A 19,356-nucleotide genomic window follows, 5' to 3' on the forward strand; every position below is an offset into this window, starting at 1 on the left:
ACTCTGCTTTCAGCAAGACCTCTGATTATAGCCCAGTGCTTCTGACCAGCCTGATACCCTCTCTAACTTGTCAGATGTGGACAGTGCGTCTCAAACTGGTCATTCTTCAATGTCACAGAGTTACCGAAGAATTTTAAATTGTTAGGTTTTTCTTTTGATGATTAGCCCTTAAAAACTGCAACGCAGACATATTCTGGGTCACCAAGATAGATACACATGTATCTGTGCTTCTAGCTAAGTAAGTGTCAAGTGCAGACCATATGAAAGTGTCGCTCCCTGTGTGGACAAATATTTCCCAGTCATTCAAACAGACACAGAGAGTAGGAGAGGTAAGTCATCACCTGAACTCTAGGGAAACGGCATCCTGGTGGCTAGCACCATGGTCTAGTCATTGGGAAACTAATAAGGAGGAGTTCATTAGCAGAAACTTTAGACATATATAGGCAGTGAAGAACTTTTCCTTAAAAGGGTTTTCTTCCAACATGATTATTTTGGAATAGAACATTAAATTAATCTACCATTAACTTAAGCCATCAGTGGCTAAAACCATTACATTTTTAAAAAATGTAAAACCAGCAAACAGTGATAATGGCTAAAAAAGTTGTCAATCATGCTGAAACTCAAGGAAATTAAGTTAATAACAAGTAAAGCATTAAATTGCAAACGCATCTTACTATGATTATGTTACCCAATAACTGGAATTTTGTTTCTACCAAATGCCATCATTCATCACATCAAAATTTATGTTGTTATTAGAGTGTTTTGGTTTTGTAGTTATGTTAGGATTAATGTGTGCATTTGTATTGTTTTATTTATTCTACACGAAGCGTAAATAAGGTATGAATAATTTTTGGTATCTGTGTAATAAGTAAAATTATAATAGGAATAATTCTGAACACCAAAGGTCCATGAGAATGTTTTTCTTTTAGAAAGAAGTATATTCCTTATATCTGAGAAACAGATTTCTTTTCTTTCAGCTGTGTCCTCAGGACAGGAACCCAGAGCCAGACAGGAAGATCTGTTTGAAGGCAGGCTGCCTCCTGGTTCACTGACCTCACTAGTAATTTTGATTGTTCTGGAACTCTTCAGTCTCCTTTTCCTTTTAGTTACTTTAAGTGAACTGATGAAAAGGGCTCTCTTTTTATCTTAATACTGCTCCTTATAACCAAGCCAGCCTGATCTATCTGGAAATCTCAGAAGCAACTTGTTATTTAATGAGAAGGACAGGATATTTCTGGTTCCCTCGGTTGGCCTGGATGCAGACAGGAAAGCTGTGGAGGGTTGATCTGGAGCAATAACTACCCCAGGGGTGGCACAAGGTCCCCGTCTTAATCTAGAGCTGGAGGTGTTGGAAGGGCTGCACATCGAGGTTAGTTTAGGCAAGTCACTGAGTTCCCTGGAAGGCAACAGGCCACCAGAGTCCAGATAGAATTACTATTTTAATCCTAATAATCCAATTTAAACAAAGAAAGTCTTTCATTCAGCACAACTTAAGATATGCTACAAATTGAATATAAATCACAAATTATAAGTCCACACAATTTGTAATACCAATTAAATACTAAACGTTGCTATCTGTAATGATGGATGTAATTTACTGCAAATCTAGTTCCAGTCACAGTCTGTATTAAAAGCAGCAGCACACTTTCAAAGGGTAAATATTTCATTTGTAAGCTATGAGTTAACATTTTTCTCTGAGGATGTTCTTAAGGCCATTGCTATGAATTTCTCAGTTTCTTTAGATCTAGATGAAATATAAGTAAGGATTCTGGATTTTTGCTGGGATCGCTGCAAATTTTATTTCTTACCTTATATCCCAAATGGTCAAAGTATACCTCATCGGGCTTAAAGGTGGGATTAACTGTCCTAAATTATGCAGGCCCTGAGGGCACAGGGAGGGGAAGGAAAAACAAAAGTGCCATTTCTGGTGATTTCCTGAGATCCTGCAGACAGATGGGATATGGCCTCCTGGCCACAAAAAAATCAGACTTTTGAATGCTGCTCTAAGAAAAACTTCCTAGAAATTACAGTACTCTCAGAAAGTGAGCACTGCATTTTCCTGTTAATAGTATACTTATCAACCTCAGTTCATGGGTGAAATTCAGTTATTACATTAATCTTGTTCATTTTGCCAGGCATTAACATACACTTTTTTATGGAATCAAGCCGGTTTTCAAGATACTGGGATCTCCTGGAAATATTTTTTCAATTGGTGAAAGGAACTTGCCAGAGAACCTATTGTCAGCACGGGCGCCAGGAACAGCATATGAAAGTCACATGAGCTTATTTCTACCCTGGGAGAAGGGGTCTCACTTGCCTGGCAATCAGAGGTGCAGGTAGGCCTCTGCCTCACCGGACCTTACAGCACTGCCTGCACACAGCCAGCCCCACCCTTCTGTGCTGACCCTGGTCCACTCTTCAAGGGCCCTCATTACTCTGAGAAATGCTGCAGGGATTTTCAACCTGGGTGCTGAAGGGCCAGGTTCCTGTTCTAACCTATGGAAGTGCCTGAATCTCCAAGATCCCAAGTGCTTTTCATTTGCTCCCCAGGAAATAACCACAGTAGTGCCAGTTATGCAGACAGGAACTCCGGCGTCTCATTTCCCTGATCAGGGGCACAGATCCCATAGTTGAGGATCTGGCTGGGCATGATGGTTACCTGGCTTCGATCCCTCCTTCTGCCACTTTTTGAGTCCTGTATTCCTAAGCAGATCTTTTAACCTTTCCATACTTTGTTTCCTTTTTTATAAAATGGAGATAATATTTTGCAGTGTGCTTGTGAGGATTAAAGATTATATGTACACACAACAGCCAAGCACACTGTAGACACTACATGAATTGTTGCTGTTATTATTATAGGCCTCGGCTGAAATGTTGCCTGAACATATGAATTCTACATTCTTCCCACTAATCAAAATGCTACCACTGCTTTTTTTACTGCTACTGCCTGCTCTTCATGAGCATTTACCTGTGCCAGGGACTTTACTACGCACTTTTCCCGCATAATCTCAATTTATACTTCAATAACCCCACAAGCCACTATTTTTAGGTCCACTTCATAGCTGAGAGAAATGAGGCTTAATTACGTTTTATTGCCCAAGGTCACAGAGGACATGGCTGGCCCTGGGTCTGCCTGACCTGAAATTAAGGATCTGTGGACCATGCCACACTTCTTCTGAAGGATGAGACAAAGCTGTAACGCCCCCAGAATGAAGCTGTGCTTCTCCTCCCTGAGAACTACCCTTCTCCCTGCCCATTAGCCCTGCAGCCCTGGCATAGCACGGAAGCCTAGGGGTCTGAGGCCTGAGAATGAGACAGGGGTCTCAGTCCATTCTGCTCACAGAATTGCCTCTGATCCTTGTCTGAGTGCTGTCCCCAGGAGCTTAGCTCGGGATATCTGAGGCAGGAAATGTGTAGATGTTTTTTTAAAAATGGCTGCGGGCATTTGACTCTGCGGTCATATAAAAATGGCCAAGGCATGTGCTTGGTTGAGAATCCCTGAGAATGAGAGATCCTGGTTGCCTTGAGAGCAGCTGTGGAAATTTAGGGGACTCACTGGGCCTCCTAGTTTTTCATATATGACCCCTGAGTCATTAAATGCTCTCTACTGCCCTAAAGAGAAACAGTGAAGAGGGAAAAGGTCACCTATGTAACTTGGGAAACTCACTTGAAAAAGCTCATGCCCTGAACTTCTTGCTGTCTTCTACTTCCTACCAAATCAAGATGAAAGACTTTGACTTTCATGACATCTAGAGCCTTCACAGTTCTCCAGGTACAGCCTGTCCCTTGCCTTTCTTCACTGCCATGGTGATACCCTGTGTTCATTTTGGCCTGGATTTTCCTTCAAACCTGTAGGATGGATATGCTCCCAATGACCAAGTCATGTCGCTTCTTTACAATAACTTTCAAAAGGACAAGAAAACACCTTCCTCTAATTTCATTGTCCTAACAGCAATAAAATTTCTACACACTTCACATGTCCACCTGGACAAATCAAATAAGTCAATGTCCAGAACAAAGTGCTCCTGTGTCAAGGAGAACTAGTCCCAGGTTCAACACTGTCACCACCTCAGGTGGGAGCTCTAACAGTCTGCTTTGGAAAAGGCCAGGAGAGGATTTCCGAAGTGCTCCCTCCTGCTCGTCTGTGTCAGCTGAGGCCAGAGCATCTCGAAGCAAGGTGTGCCGTGGCAGTGTGTGCCCATGGCCTGACCTGGCCCACCTTGCTGACCATACTCTTTTCCAGTGTGGCTCCCCCATCCTCTCCTCCGTATAAGCTGAACCAAGTCCAAGCAGGAAGACATTTTGACTGAATAGAACATGAATGTTGCATCATTCAAACAGGAAAGGGATGCCATCCCTTTCTCACTTGGGTTACCCTTGCAGTGGGGAAGGGACGAACAGCGTGTCAGGGAAACATGACATTTGATGGCTTGTTAAGCTCCTCTGTTCTAAGGTTGCATTCAGGATTTTTCCTTCTGCCTGAAGTCAGGGAAGGAGGCAGAACAAGGCTGACCTTTGAAGTGGGGTTTTCATAAAACAAATAAACTGGATGACAGCGTATAAAAGTTACAAACCTCTTCAGAATGCCATATGTGCGCAACTTGTAAACAGTCCATAAATATCACCTGCTGGGGCCAGTCACAGGGGGCTAAGGCAGAGCCCGGCCCCAGAACATTTTCTGCAACATGGAGCCATCTGGTGATGACAATTTAGTCTCCAGTTGGCACAGGACTGCAATTATAAAGCACGTTACTCCTGACTTCTGTCTGGGAACAGATGATCACGCTCACCCTGCAATGTGGAGATGGCGGGCGGGTGTGGCTCAGCGGTCACAGGCAGGCTGGGCAGTGCTAGCAGAGGGACTGAAAAATTAGAGGGGCGTTTGTGGAAAGTCCCTTTTCCATTAGTGGGGTTTCCAGTGCCACCACAACACACACAAAGATTTGAAGAAAAATTGTTCCTTTCATAGTAATGCTTAATTTTTCAGCCATGTTTTCTAAAGATCCACAAACATTTGACTCATGCTTGGAGACAAAATGGAGAAAAAGCATAATGAATAGTAACTTCACCCTTTACATACGTCTCCTATTTTCAATCTCCTAATTAGTAATTCTAGAATAATTAATTCTGTGCAGGATAACAAAGTCTTTCTCAGGTTCTGTTTCACATACAGAATAATAATAATAATAATAATAATAAAAATAATAGAATGAAGTTTGATTGTCTTCTCTCCCAAACATATTTAGCACAGAGTCTACTGTATAGAAAATATATTCCAGATTTCTCCAAAGTGAAGAATAACGTGACAAAGGAAGCAGAACTGAAGATAAGCCCAGCTAATAGCTTTATTATTACAAACACACACACAAAAACTACACGTTTTAATGTCATTATCCTCTATGCACCAACCACAAATCTTTCCAATTATACTTCTAATTAAGAATTCCTTCTTACGCTGTTACTTCCTGCCCTCTGAGTTCCTATGATACGCAGTTTCCATCCTGGTCTCATCCTGTTTGGTCCCTTTTTGTAAAAACTAAGAAGCCTGGCCCACACAGCCTGCCAGGGCTTTTCAAAGGCCCAGAAGTCCGTAAACAGGAAAGATTTCCTCTGAGGCGAAGGGCCCCTCCTTGATCAAAAAATGGCTCTTGGATAAGGATTTTCCCCAAATTCTCAGTCATTAGCACTTTCCAGATGAAAGCCTCTCTCAGAGAGCACTTTGCTAGCCATCCATGACACAAATGCCCAGTCTCTTGCCAGAAGGCCAAGGGCTTCACAGAATGTGCAGGAAGAATACATTGCAGCTACTGTGTTTGTGGACAGGAGGTGGGGCCAGAAATACAGAAGGCTATCCCCCTGAGCAAGAGCCCAGGGTTGGAGCCCCTTCTGGTGAGTAGGCAGGGAAGGCACACCGATCAGACTCAAGTTCAGAGGAAGAAAGTGAACAGGAGAGCTGAGTGAGGTGCTTGGGCAACCTTGGGGACCCCAAAGGTAGGAAAAAAGAATAACAAATCTAAACAAGACTGCTTTTATCCTGTGGTTAGTAAGGGGCCTGAGGCCACTTTTTTGGGAAATGGAAGTATACTTGATGACTTTTTAGTTGGAGGCATAATTCCATGTAAAAGTTTGGGTTCTGTTTATTCTTGGAGTCAACTTTAGTACTTCATAGTCACAGCTCGTATTTTCACAGTTGAGTACATCTTTGTTCAAGGCAGCTAATCTTTCCCCTGTAATTTTATTATAACCTATCAAATTCAGTCAAAGTCTGTCCCTCAGCAGCCACAATATTTTGCATTCTTTTCCATGTAATCACACCTATGAACCTCAATATCTAAGCGTGAAGTGTGAGAGCTATTAAGTCTACCCAGCTGTCTTTTTTCTGAATTGGTCAAATAGATAAAAATGTACCAAAACAAACAAACAAACAAACAGACATTTTTAAAAGGCCTTCTTTCCTCTATTGGTCTTATCTATAGAACTCACTCTTTTTTAAAAAAATTACCTGCCCCCCCCCAAAAAAAGGGTGCTTTGAATATCAGCACACTTTTCTCTGTAGCACTCAGCTGGCACTCATGGACCAGCCTTGTTTTATCTGCTACCTCATTATCAGGACAAACTCCATCTTCTGAAATAGATTAGAAACTTAAAAATCCAGGGCACTATAGTATAATTATTTGTCTCTTCCTTCCATACTCCATAGGTACTAAGAGGTCAATGACAGTTTCATGTTTAAACTCAACATTACTCCCTTTCCTATTGATAATTAGGGCTTTATATCAGTATAACAGAAAAGTAAAGTGATGAGGCCAAAATTTGTCAGTAACTGAATGGATGTTCAGCTACAGTGGCCTGAAGACAGAGATTGGTGGTTAATGAGAAGAAAGTAAGTATTAAATGTGATGAAGGTGGCAGGAAGAACGTGAAGTTTTGCCCATACAACCGAACTGGGCAATAACTTAGAAAACATCCAAGATATTTCAGTTATAGCATTTACCATTTTAAACTTCAGTATCTCTGTTTACAAGTTCTGCTTCCACCATTAACTGTAACACCTCCAAGGACAATAAATAAAGCATCATTCATCTTTCCATGCCCAATACCCTTTGTGGTACTGGCATATGATATACACCCCCAAAATAATATTGGCATGGTGATAAAAAAAATGATATTATGATTTTTCCCCAAATTTTGGGAATCTGTTTTTCCATGAATCTATATTGGGGGATTCAACCAAATCCATGAGGGAACAAATATTTCCTGTGAATTACTTAGCTGTTCTTGGGAAATAATCAAATGTAATTTGGTTAACATGTAAACAAAGGCCAAACAGTTAAAAATGGCTGAAACACATCATAATAATTAGTTTAGGAGTTGACCTGAGACATGTTTTCATTAAAGTACTTTCTGTTCTTGGCCTCCATTTGGCCTATTTCACTGATTTACTTTTCTTTATTTGAATGGACACCTACTCCCAGAAGGACTATATATATATATCATTACTGCAAAAAATTGAGAAAGCTAAGATGAGAAGGAGAAAGAGAATGACACCATGATAAGAGAACCTTGGTTCATTTTGTCATCTAGAGGGTTCTGTTTACCATCTCTGTCCTGCTCTACAAGACCCCTCCTGGCTGGAATATTTTCTTCTAACCGATTGTTGACTCCTCAGTCAGTTTGCTCTTTAGCACCCAGGGGCACCAGAACTCTGCTACCTGATGATTTTCCCTCAGCAGCCGTCTCAGTGCCACTATCCAATGCAAACTTAGCTTTGAGATGAGCTGTGCCTTTCATTATATGCTCTGGGGAATGAAATGAAAATGACTCCATCTAAACCAGTAGGCACGCAATCTGCTCATGTCCATTTATTTGTGGACCTAATTCAGTCTAGGTCTGAATCTTTAGAAATGCAGGGCCCCCCTCCCAGATGACATCAGGCACTGATTGAAAGCTTCTGGGGGAAAGGGAGTTTCCAGAGTATAAATAGAGTAGAAAACCATATGCCTTGAGTCTAAGCCATGAAACCCCAAAAAGCAAAAGCATCCATACAACCAGATTGATTTAAAATAATGCAAATATTTAAATAAATTTCTTGAAATTGAACAGTGATTTTTCCATGAAACAATGTATACCATGATTGTGTATTCTGACAATCTACTAGTGAGCATTGTGATGTTACAATGTCTCAATCCACAGGACTGGGAGAATAGTGGGAAAAAGCAACTTCAGGTGACTTCATTGGTAATTTCATTCTGAAGATTTACTGTCTCATATTTAGAGGGATAACAACTAATGTAATGTGTTGTGATGCATTTGTGCAAACACATATAATATACTAAAACCATTTTATTTTAAAATGTGTCAATCTTTCAAGTTAAAATAACTCAAAATTGAATCTGGACATGCCTTGGAAAATCATATTTTATGAAAGTAGAAGGTTTGCTGTGGTGAATTAGGACAATAGTTTCTACCCATTGGTCTCTGCTCTATCCTTCAGAATGATACAGAGTAAGTTATGAACCCGTTGATGGACTAGCAAGAAAAGGGATGTGTATACTCCAAAGCACTATCTCCTTAATATGTACCACCTGGAACAGACAACAAACAGGAAAGACACATGGCTGAAGAGGAACTGCGAATAGGTGAGGAACCAGGAGAACTGAGTTTGCATCATACATCCACTCACTGGGCAAATCACTCACTGTTAAAACTCTAGTTTCTTCCTTCATTAAAAAGAAGGGTTAAGAATATAAATCTGTGGTTGTTTTCTCATCTAGCTACTGAGCAGTGTATGTGTGTATATAACATTCCACACATTTTTATTTTTTAATTAATCATTATTATTATTTTTTATCTTCACCTGAGGACATTTTTCCATTGCTTTTAGAGAGAGAGGAAGGGAAAGAGAGAGAGAGCAAGAAAGAGAGAGAGTGACATCACTGTGAGAGAGAAACATTGATTGGTTGCCTTCTCATATGCACTCCAACTGGGAATTGAACCTGTGACCTTCTGGTCTATGGCACGATGCTCCAACCGACTGAGCTATACCAGCCAGGGTTATTCTACATATCTTTAAAAATGTGTATTATCCCCAAAAGCTTATGATGGGAACACAACTTGGGATCTTTAAGTGAGAAAGTATTTCTAATCAAAATTGTAACTGCAGCTGTTATACAAGTGTATGCAGCAAAGTTATTGTTCATATTAATTTGTTAAGGTCAAATCCATTTTTCCCCCAACTCTTTGTTACTTGCTTTAGCTCACCAGCAAACATACATCTATTATTGGCAGAGACAATTGTTTCTGCCATTGTTTCTCTAGCATAAATCAAAAAGACAGAAACAATGGGCATGAAACCACTGCTGGACTCAGAGGTGTGTTTACCAAGGTGGCTACCTTGTATTCTTGGGGTCAGAAGGCTGTGTGTCTGTGTGTGTGTCTGTCTATGTGTGTGCGTCCACACACACCTAAGTAAGATTCCACCAGTCACTGATCACAACTTCCTTCATTTTCTATTTTACCACAAAAATTCTGAATTCAAAGCACCTTTGGGAGGGAGGTAGACAACCACTAAAATAATATGCTAAAACATGTTTTATCCCTGTGGTCAATTTACAAGTTTCCTTGATAGCTAATTGATAATGATCTATGAGATAATAGCATTATTTAGGAGATTATATTTGGTTTATTCTTTTTGTGTTTTGCACCTTTTTTAAAGGTAGTCAATGATGCCTTTTAGCTGCTCTACAAAGGGTCACCTGGAGAAAAACAATTGTATGTTTAACATCTGGGGAAAACATTCTCCATTGGGTAGGTTTCATGAGAACAATGCTATCTCTCAAAACATTTTTTTTTTCCTTGTAGCTTCAGCTTTGTTTCCCCAGGAATTTTGTAGCAATGCTGGAATTAATGAGCGACGGAGCCCCTGACTGAATCAATATTGAGCAAAGTTTGTACATGTAGGTGTGAGTACTTTTGTGGGAATCAGAGTGAATTTCTCAAGAAAGCACACTAAGAAAAGATGCAGGGCAGACGTATAGCCATCCAATCAGGGCAAACAGAAGTCTAACTTTAAAGATTTCTCCATGCATGTGTTGAAACAACAGGTTGATTCATAGCTTCCATGCTTAGTTCACTCAAAATTGCTTTGTAATAAAAGTAGATTTACTCCCCTCCCTAGGTATTCACGAGCCCACAAGCTCCTATTTTCATAAAGGGAACCCAGCAAAGCACAGCTTCTAATTCTTGGTAACCATAAATTCACAGAAGAGCAGAATCTTCAACTAAGAGAGGTGTTGGCAAACTAGGGCCTGCAGACCAAATCTGTCCAACTGCCTGTTTTTGTAAATAAAGTTTTATTGGAACACAGACATGTTCATTTGTTTACCTATTGTCTCTGGCTGCTTTCACGCTGTATTGGAGGGGCTGAGCAGTTGAGATTGAGACTGTCTTGCCAAGGAGGCCTAAAATATTTACCACCTGGTCCTTTTTAGAAAGAGCCAACTCATGATTTTAAATATCAATGCTGTCTTAAAAACATCAATTTCTTTGGAAATGTAGTTGTGGTTTTAAAGTAAATGTCATCAACTTCCCCATCCCAAGAATTACCCTCTCAAGCATGGCAGCAACTTATATCAAGAGTCTTGGCCCCGCTGCCTTGTCTTCATGGCGTCCACTTCCCGGCTCTCCCCACTCTTAGCAAAACCAACCAGAGGACACCACCCACATCTAGGGCAGCCCAACCAGAAGCACAACCAAGGAGCAAGCGAGTGAGAGCAAAGCCATGCGCAGCCACGCTTTCTCCCATTCCTGGGTCATTCTAGATGTGGAAAAAATGCTTCCTGAAAGCAGTTCATTTTTCAAGGGTGTGATCCTGGGAAGCATTTTCTGTGCCTTGGTCACTGTGCTACGGCACGTTAGGATTGGTTATGGAAATTGAATGTACCTCCATGAGCATCACCACCCACAAGCTCCTAATAAAGAAGATATCTTGAAAATTTCAGAGAATGAACACATGGAGCTCAGTAAGAGCTTTCCGGTGTATGGTATCATCCTTGTAAAACCTGAGGATGTGAGTCTTTGGGCTGCAGTGAAGGAGACTTGGATCAAACACTGTGACAAAGAGGACTTCTTCAGTTCTGAAAATGTTAGAAGTGTTTGAGTCAATTAACATGGAAAAAAAAATGACATGTGGCTAATGATGAAAAAAGCTTACAAATATGTCTTTGATAAATACAGAGACCAGTACAACTGGTTCTTCCTTGCACACCCCTCAATGTTTGCTAATATTGAAAACTTAAAAGTATTTTTTGTTAAAAAAAGGATCCATCACAATCTTTCTCCCTAGGCCACCTGTAAAATCTGGAGACCTTGAATATGTGAATGTGGAAGGAGGAATTGTCTTAAGTATAGAATCAATGAAAAGACTTAACAGCCTTCTCAGTATCCCTGAAAAGTGTCCTGAACAGGGAAGGATGATTTGGAAGTATCTGAAGATAAGCAGCTAGCAGCCTGCCTGAAATATGCCGGAGGGATTACAGAAAATGAAGAAGATTTTGAAGAAAAAGATGTATTTCATACCAATCTGCTGGGTTTTTTATTAAAGAGGCAATGACTAATCAACCCAACTTGGTAGTAGAAAGGTGTTGTTCAGATATGGCTGTTACTCTAAATGGACTGACTCCTAATCAAATGCATGTGATGATGTATGGGGTGTACTGTCTTAGGGCATTTGGGGATATTTTCAGTGACACATTGGTTTTCTTACCTCCAAATGGTTCTGACAATGAGAAGTGAAACAAGAGCATGTATGTGATCACTTTATAGGACATGTGTTATTATTGTGGTAACAACTACATACCTAACACAGCATTATGTTTCTTTTTTTTCCTTTTCCATTCTTGACACTGGTTTAATCACGCATTAAAATTTAGTAGTACACTTTTAAATAGGGTGGGTTCTTTTCCTTAAAACATATATGAAAATTTCAAACATGTTGGAAGAAATGTTTTAAGAATAATAATTTTGCAAATAAAGCATATATTTATAAATATATTTAAGTGGTAAATTCTAAATTATGAACATTAAAATCTGTGACATATTTTTGTTGACTGTTTACAAAATTTAACATCTTTTTGGCTTTCTAAGATATGCAAATAAATCTGTAGTTATGAACTTCTGATTAAAGAAAAACTTTCAGCTGTGTTTCCATTACTTCTAATGTTGGTTTATGTTCTAAGCCTCTGCAAGTGCCAATGAATTTTCTTTCTCAAAATACATAACCAAGCAACAAAGGAAATGTTCCCAACCAACACAAAAATGGAAGTTGAAATCTAACCTTGAGAGAAAAAAGTGACAATTACTTAATAGAGTTTAATAATTTTCCTGGGAGCTAACACAGTGGCATTCCTTAGCATACACAATTTCAGTGTAACTCCTGTACTTCATGAGGCAGACACTGAAATTGGAGTGATAACTATGAAGAATACAATGTCATTTAACTGTGTTGTTTCCCAGCTAATCAAGCTCTCAGCTGTGGCTCGGGTACAACTGTATCAGTTGATATTTATATACTCCTCTTGGGCAAATGAGTTCTGTGGAAGTTTCCTTTGAAAAACTTCTTTTGATCACGTCTCAGCCTTTGGCTAAGATCAAGTTTAGGTATCTGTTCTTATCAGTTTAACATCAGATACATCCTCTGAGGACAATATAGTACATGGATTTTTGGAGCAGGGAGGTAGAACAGGAGCTTGCTCCATCCTTGCCGGTCATTGGCCTGGTAAATGTGGCACCTCTGGGAATGGCGCACCGCCTCAGGGACAACAAACAAAACGAAACAAACAACTTTTGGCAATCAGGCAGTTTCACTTACCTGAACTAGTTGAGGCCTTTCTGTTTTTGCTTACCTGTTAAAATTCTGAAATTTCCCCCATGTTTATGGCCGCACCATACCCAACTGTTTTTGGTGTCAAAGGCTTAACCCCACTATTCACCTTGGGTTACCATGTCATTTGTCTAATTTCAGTGACTACCCAGAAGCTTTCTCCGGTGGTGAATACAATAGCTCCTGTGCTTGTAAGTGGGTGAAATGCTTGGAACTGACTTGTCCTATAATTGGGCCTGTGTGTGTTGTTTTAAGTCAGATCATGAGCACCTATAGGGTGTGAGACCATGACATTTTAGAGATCAACGTTTCTTGTAACTGGGCTCATGATGTTAATGGTCTCCCACAGCTCCTGCAAACCAGAAAGAGAATTTCCTCAAGAGGACTTTGGGTGTCAAATTGTTGACCAGAGTAGTGTGTAAAAACCATTTGTTTTAATTTATCTAATTTTCCTTATTGGGACTTTTGGATAAAATGGTTATTAATTTTGAAAAATAAGAAAACCTCTTTATCAAACACCCTAATATGTGGTCTCAGATGCAACTATTACAGAGCAAATCATATTCAATTGGAATCCAATGATAAACAGTATCTCATTGACTTTAACACCCAGTCAGTGCTCCCAACAACACTATATTACATTTCTACTGTATTTATCACCTTCAATTACATAAGTGTATCAAGGTATAGTTGTAAAAAACACATCAGTGAATGCATTCCATTGTTTGATTTCCTAATGGGTGCTAAGGTAACAACTGCTTTTTAAACCTAATTGATGCTCTTGATTATATTTTTATACATAAGTATTTCTTTATAACATGTTAGTTGTCTTAAATAGCATGTTGTCTCTTTGAATTTATTTATACCCAGTCTTGTAGATAACATCAGATTCTGTAACATAGAAAATAGTATTACTGAGGTTATGGTTACAGATTTGTTCACCATGCATTCAACAGTCAAAAACTGTAACTCTAACCCTACTCTATTACTTGTGGGGAGAACTGGGAAGAATGAAGGTCTAGTGGAAATTGATCATGATAGTGAATGTATTTTACATATGGCTAGTGGCTACCATATTGAACAACACAGGTGTAACACATTACAGAAGTGTGAGACTCACTGACTGAAGTATGAATGATAAAAATCTGAAAAAAAAAGAGTCTTAATACTGTTCTGTTATCTAGTTCAGGAACCACATTTCTACAAGCCTCTTCAAAAGAAATTCTCAAAGAATCATAAAGATGCATACAGATGTTCACCTCAGCATTATTCAGAGTAACTTACAATTTTGAGTATTTGAAAACAATTTAAATATCCTAAGCAGTTTCTATTAAAATTATTATATTGAAATGATAATGTGATTTGTAAATGTCATGTTATAAAGACTATTTGAGGTCCTAAATAATTCTTTAAATGTAAATTTAAGAGAAAGTGGTAGGATAAAAAGCATGTTTACAAAATCAACTCAATTTTTTAAAATATATGTATACTTCTAAATGTAAAGAAAATAGGCTAAAGAAGATACATGAAAATATAGATAGCATTATCTGTGAGTGGTAGGATTATGGGTTACTTATTTTCTTATTTTTTCCAAGTATTTATTTAAGGGAAAAATATACACCATGGTTCCATCATACATATGCAGCTTCAGTGCCCATACGTATCTCCTTAAAAGGCCGATTGTGCAAGACAGAATATGGGATTTGCCAAATCTCAGAGAAAAGTTTTACTTAGAACTATAAAAATAATATTTTCTTAAAAATCTGCCAATATTGAATTTTTAAAAGGTAACTATAGAATACACACATTAGACTTTATTTAATACAAAGAAACTAATCTAAAAATTGTCATTAGACTTACATAACAATGATATTTTAAAATTCTCTTGATATCTGTACTCAAGAAAAATAAATATGCATGCTTTTTTATTTCATTAACAAAAGTGTTTGTTCCAAATAAACTCTTCTCTACCCTTCTATGGTTAGCCCATTCCCAAAACAGGGCACATCTGCATATGGGTTAAAGATCGTGGGTCTGTGGCCGCCTGTGCTGCCTCTTTTCCCTGAGGCCCACAGCAGGCAGAGCGGTCAACGATACCGCTCCTTCTCAGGGAGATTTCTCAAGTGTAGTACAGAAGGTACCACCAATCTATCAGAGGTATACTGTGATAGCAAACATATTTGCCATCCTTGACAGGGCTACAGAACAGGTTTGACAAGTTAACTCTGGTTCTCTTCCCTTAACTGCTGTTCATAGCATTGAAATTGATCATCTTACTTTAAAAGCTATAGAATGTTGTATATATATTTCAAAAGCATCTCAAAATGCCTGAAATGGGACCTAGTGATTTTTTTTTTTTACTATTTATGTTACTGGTTTTTCAGGTCCGACCATGGAGGTGATTTAATCATTAATGTCCCAGTCTCCATCTCCCCTCAAATTCTCTCACTGGTCAAGCTCTGTTGAAGTCTCCTTAAGAATGTCTCTTTCTATTTCTTATGCCACTAGTCACATTCAGAAAGTGCATGGAGGTGTTTTGTGGGAAAAGATGAAGATGGGATGGTAACATTTATTTAGTTGTGAATATTTTTATTGAAGAACTATTATTTTTTATACCTTGGCTAGAAATAATGAGGTACAAAAGATTTCTATAGTTTCTTTACATCCTTTCTGTTTGATTTGTGTCACTTGAAGTGCTGGTAAAGTGGGTGCTAGGATGATAAATGAACTCTAAAAAGTCAGAGCTGACTGGATTTAGTCCCCCACTGAGAGATTCCTATATATGAATCCCCTACTGAGCTGACTTCTGGCCAACACATCCTTTTTAAAGCAACCGCTGCCCATCCTGGGAAGCTTTGCAAGCCACATATTCCCTCTGTCCATGTCTACTATTTCCCAAAACCACTCAAGTCCTGAAGGAGTCAAAGTTGTTTGACTGGGACCTATAATAATAGGCCAAGAAGGCAAAACCTAAAGTTAGAACAAGACAGTGGATACCAGGTGTGCAGGGAGATTGGGTGACCTAGGGAAACAAGAGTAGCTCAGCTGAGGTCTGAATCATAGAGGGTCTGGAACCCCAGCAGAGGGTTGCAAGCAGGCAGCACCAGCAACCAGGAGCAGACTTGATGCTTAGCCAACAATTGCCTCAGCCGGACTATTTTTATACGCATCTTGTCTGAATGAAGCAAGGGGCCATTCCTTGGAACCCCCAGGTGAAGATAATGAGGAAGGGCAGAGAGAGCACAAAAATAGTTCCAGATGTAGCAGATCTCTTTTGTTTCCCACTGTTTTTCTAGAAGGTAAGTACCATGAGGACAGGGAATGATGTTTATTTTGTTTCCTGCTTATCACTGAATGGTAATTGACACATTGTGGGTGGTCAATAAATACTTCTTGGATGGATGAATGAATGAATGAATAAATGGGGTTTTGGTAACAGTTGGGGTATTCAGGGAAAGAATTTTGGTATCCAAAATTTTTTGGAAAAATACCTGAATTTACACCAACTTCCAAGTTGTGAGCTATAAATTTATTACCATGTATATTTTTTCTAAGTGTATGTTGTGACGAATATTTAACAAAGAACTTATGTTCACCCTCAATCTCAGGGCCTGTGCAATCAATATATAAGCCAAACCTTAAAAAAATATTGATAAGAAACATGAATAGTTTAAACCTCAAGGTCAATCCCAGGAAAGATATAATTACAACAGTGAGGGATGACAGTTCCAGTTCTCTTTTTATCATTGTGTATAGAAATACTAGACATTTCTCAATTAATGCTGGGAATCAGCTAAACAACTTTAGATACTAATCTACCCATTAATCATTTGTTTTAACAAAAACATGGCTCAGGAGAACTAAAAAGGAGAAAAGTACAATTAATATGATCATTTATGCCAAGTCCTATTTACATTTAAATATTGAATGACTTAGATATTTTTTCAACAAAGTTTCCTGCCTGTAATAGAATCATTAATATAGCTCTTTAATCTTTATTGGTAACACACCTATGTTTAAAGTGTTCAGAAATTCCTAGTCAGATGTGTGAAGGAAAGGACACCAAAGGTTAATCACATCTCTGTCCCTGGTTAGCCTTTGGCAAGTTGCATTATCTTTATACATTTGGTAATTTCATTTTAAAATGGGTCTGGTATAAACAAATAATTTCCCAAGGATGTATGAATTAACTAGTGGTTATAAAGAGCTAGGAAATGATGGTGTGCTATCAATGCTAAGTCAAATTATGAAACTGCACCTTTGCCAAAATGCTATTGTGGGAATAAATAACTATGAGCATTGTATTTACATGTGATTTGCTCTGAAACAGAATATTCATAATGGGCCTCAGCAGGCAACAACAAAGTCCATCTTATCTCCTGTTGATAGACCACAATTTCAGAAAATTATTTTTGCAATGGCATCTGAATAAGCTCCTTAACTCTAGACTGTTTTACAAATAGATACATAGCTTATTACATAGCTTATGCTGCCTTTGAGACATAAAGAGTGTGGTTCATTAACAAAATTGCTGCTGTCATTCCTTTGAATTTTTTCCAATGTAGTTTCTATGCTTTAAAATCTAATTTTAACGATCTATGTTGAACAAAAAGATAAGGTAAAAGCTACCTCTGCGTTAGTGATCAAATCCAAGTGTATGTCAAGATATGGGTTGTCAACTGCCATTAAATTACACCTTGAACTTGGCTTGTGGCTCATTTGGTTTCAAGAACTAACAACTCATTCGTACATAGAATTTCCAATGCCTGCAAGTATTATAGTCAACAACAGCAGAACAATAAAGTACTTCTGAGGACCACATTTTTAGTTCTTCTAAATTACTAATTAGATAAAACATATCTGTCAATGGGGAAGATTAATGTCTAGGTGAAAAAGTGGATAATTCTTTGGAATAAAAGTTGCCAAAATAGAGTCTAAAATGTCATATAATTTAAGGGTGTAAAACTGACATAAAATATGTGTCTCAGAGGAAAAAAATGAGTAGAAAAATAGAAGAGTGCTATGTTACAAAAGGCAGGGAGGATATGGGCTAAGCTGATGTAGCTCAGATCCAAGAAAGAAGAAAGAAAACAAGGGACTGAACAGTTTTCTTGTCAAAGGCCAGAGAAAGGCCCTGGGCTCAGTCATTCAAACCGGGCAGAAAATCTACCTTTGAAATTTGCTTTTATGGCAACAGGATTCCCCACACAAACAGAACCTTGTTACATTAGAGACAAAAGGATTTAAAGCAAACCCATCCCTCTCATTTCACAGATGAGGAAATGAAGGCCCAGAGAGATTACACGCTGGAGCCCACAGCTTCCTAGAGGTTGGGTCACTGCTAGAACTCAGGTTCAGGATGAGCTCTTGGAGGCACTACACATGAAGCCACGCCTCCTGAGGGAACCATGGTCAACACAGGCATGGCCCAAAGTGGAATAAGTTGAGGGCATGATCTGGCAGCATATCTGCCTCTGCTCAGTCAGTCTTTTACCTACCAGAAACACAGAGTTGAGCATGTAAATTATTCTGTTCTCTGGTTGCAGTCAAATTATAGAGATGTGTGAATAAGGGAGTGCCCTGGGATTCTAGATTAGAGAGATAACAGAAACATTTAGAAACATCCCAGAGAACTCAGTGTGAGTGATACTGAGACAAGAGAGAAATATAAAAACTCAAGGTAGCCACACACCTGCTACTTCTTTGTCTCCTCCTCTTGGGTTGGCACTAGCCCTTGTGACACAAGGTTTTAAAACATGCTTAGGAAACGCTGCTGTGGTGACTAAGGTGTCAAGGGAGCAGCAGTTACAGGAACAGCTGAAGCCCATAACTGTCCATTTCAGAAAATGCCCCACCACAGGGATACTGGGCTGGCTCATCTACCACTTCTCCAGGGTCGCGTCTTAATGTGGCTGCACCGAGACATGGGGCCTGGTATTTATCCAGTGATATGAACTAATATGTTTACACCCTTCTTAGGGGGCTACACCCCATGTTAACTTCTCTAATGCAGTTCACATTATCCACCTTCCCCAGTAAACCTGCTGTGAAGTTCACAGGTGCATTTATTGGGATTGCCAGCTGGAGTAGAAAAAGACTAAATTAATTGTGTTAAATTTATGTAAAGGCAGTTTGGATGTAAGCCCAGACACAGGCATACAATAGAGAAGTTTACAGAGTTGTGACACAAAGTCTCAAGAGTTGTGGGGGTGTCAGAAAATACTCAGCAATCAGAACACATGCCTACAATGTTAATATAGTTTATGCCTCTGACTCCAAAACAGGTTACAAGTACCTCTGCAATTTTTGTGAGATTCAGCTGAAACTACTCATATGTAGAAATCTAGGCTTTTAAAATGAGAGGTTTTTGGAAGAAAAAAAATGTAAGTTTGACTCCACTACCCAGGAAAATGAAGGGTTTCTCATGTAAATGAGAAGTTTAAATGTGCATTGTTAGAATCTGATTACCACAAAAA

At 38.9% G+C, this 19,356-nt stretch overlaps 1 protein-coding gene, 1 non-coding gene and 1 pseudogene across 6 annotated transcripts in view; 2 read left to right on the forward strand and 1 right to left on the reverse strand.

Moving 5' to 3' along the window:
• Window positions 1–19,356, reverse strand: part of NRP1 (neuropilin 1) — a 153,718-nt gene that overhangs the window by 116,301 nt on the left and 18,061 nt on the right. The gene's annotated exons all lie outside the window — the stretch shown is intronic.
• On the forward strand, window positions 11,012–11,793 carry LOC129077754 (C1GALT1-specific chaperone 1-like; annotated as a pseudogene).
• Window positions 12,623–12,810, forward strand: LOC129077801 (U2 spliceosomal RNA). The gene has a single exon (XR_008529908.1). It is a non-coding gene; the product is annotated as a U2 spliceosomal RNA (small nuclear RNA).

Source organism: Pteronotus mesoamericanus, unplaced genomic scaffold (genome assembly GCF_021234165.1).
Source record: "Pteronotus mesoamericanus isolate MK-2021 breed Mesoamerican mustached bat unplaced genomic scaffold, CSHL_Meso_final contig_69, whole genome shotgun sequence".
Classification (NCBI taxonomy): Eukaryota; Metazoa; Chordata; class Mammalia; order Chiroptera; family Mormoopidae; genus Pteronotus; species Pteronotus mesoamericanus.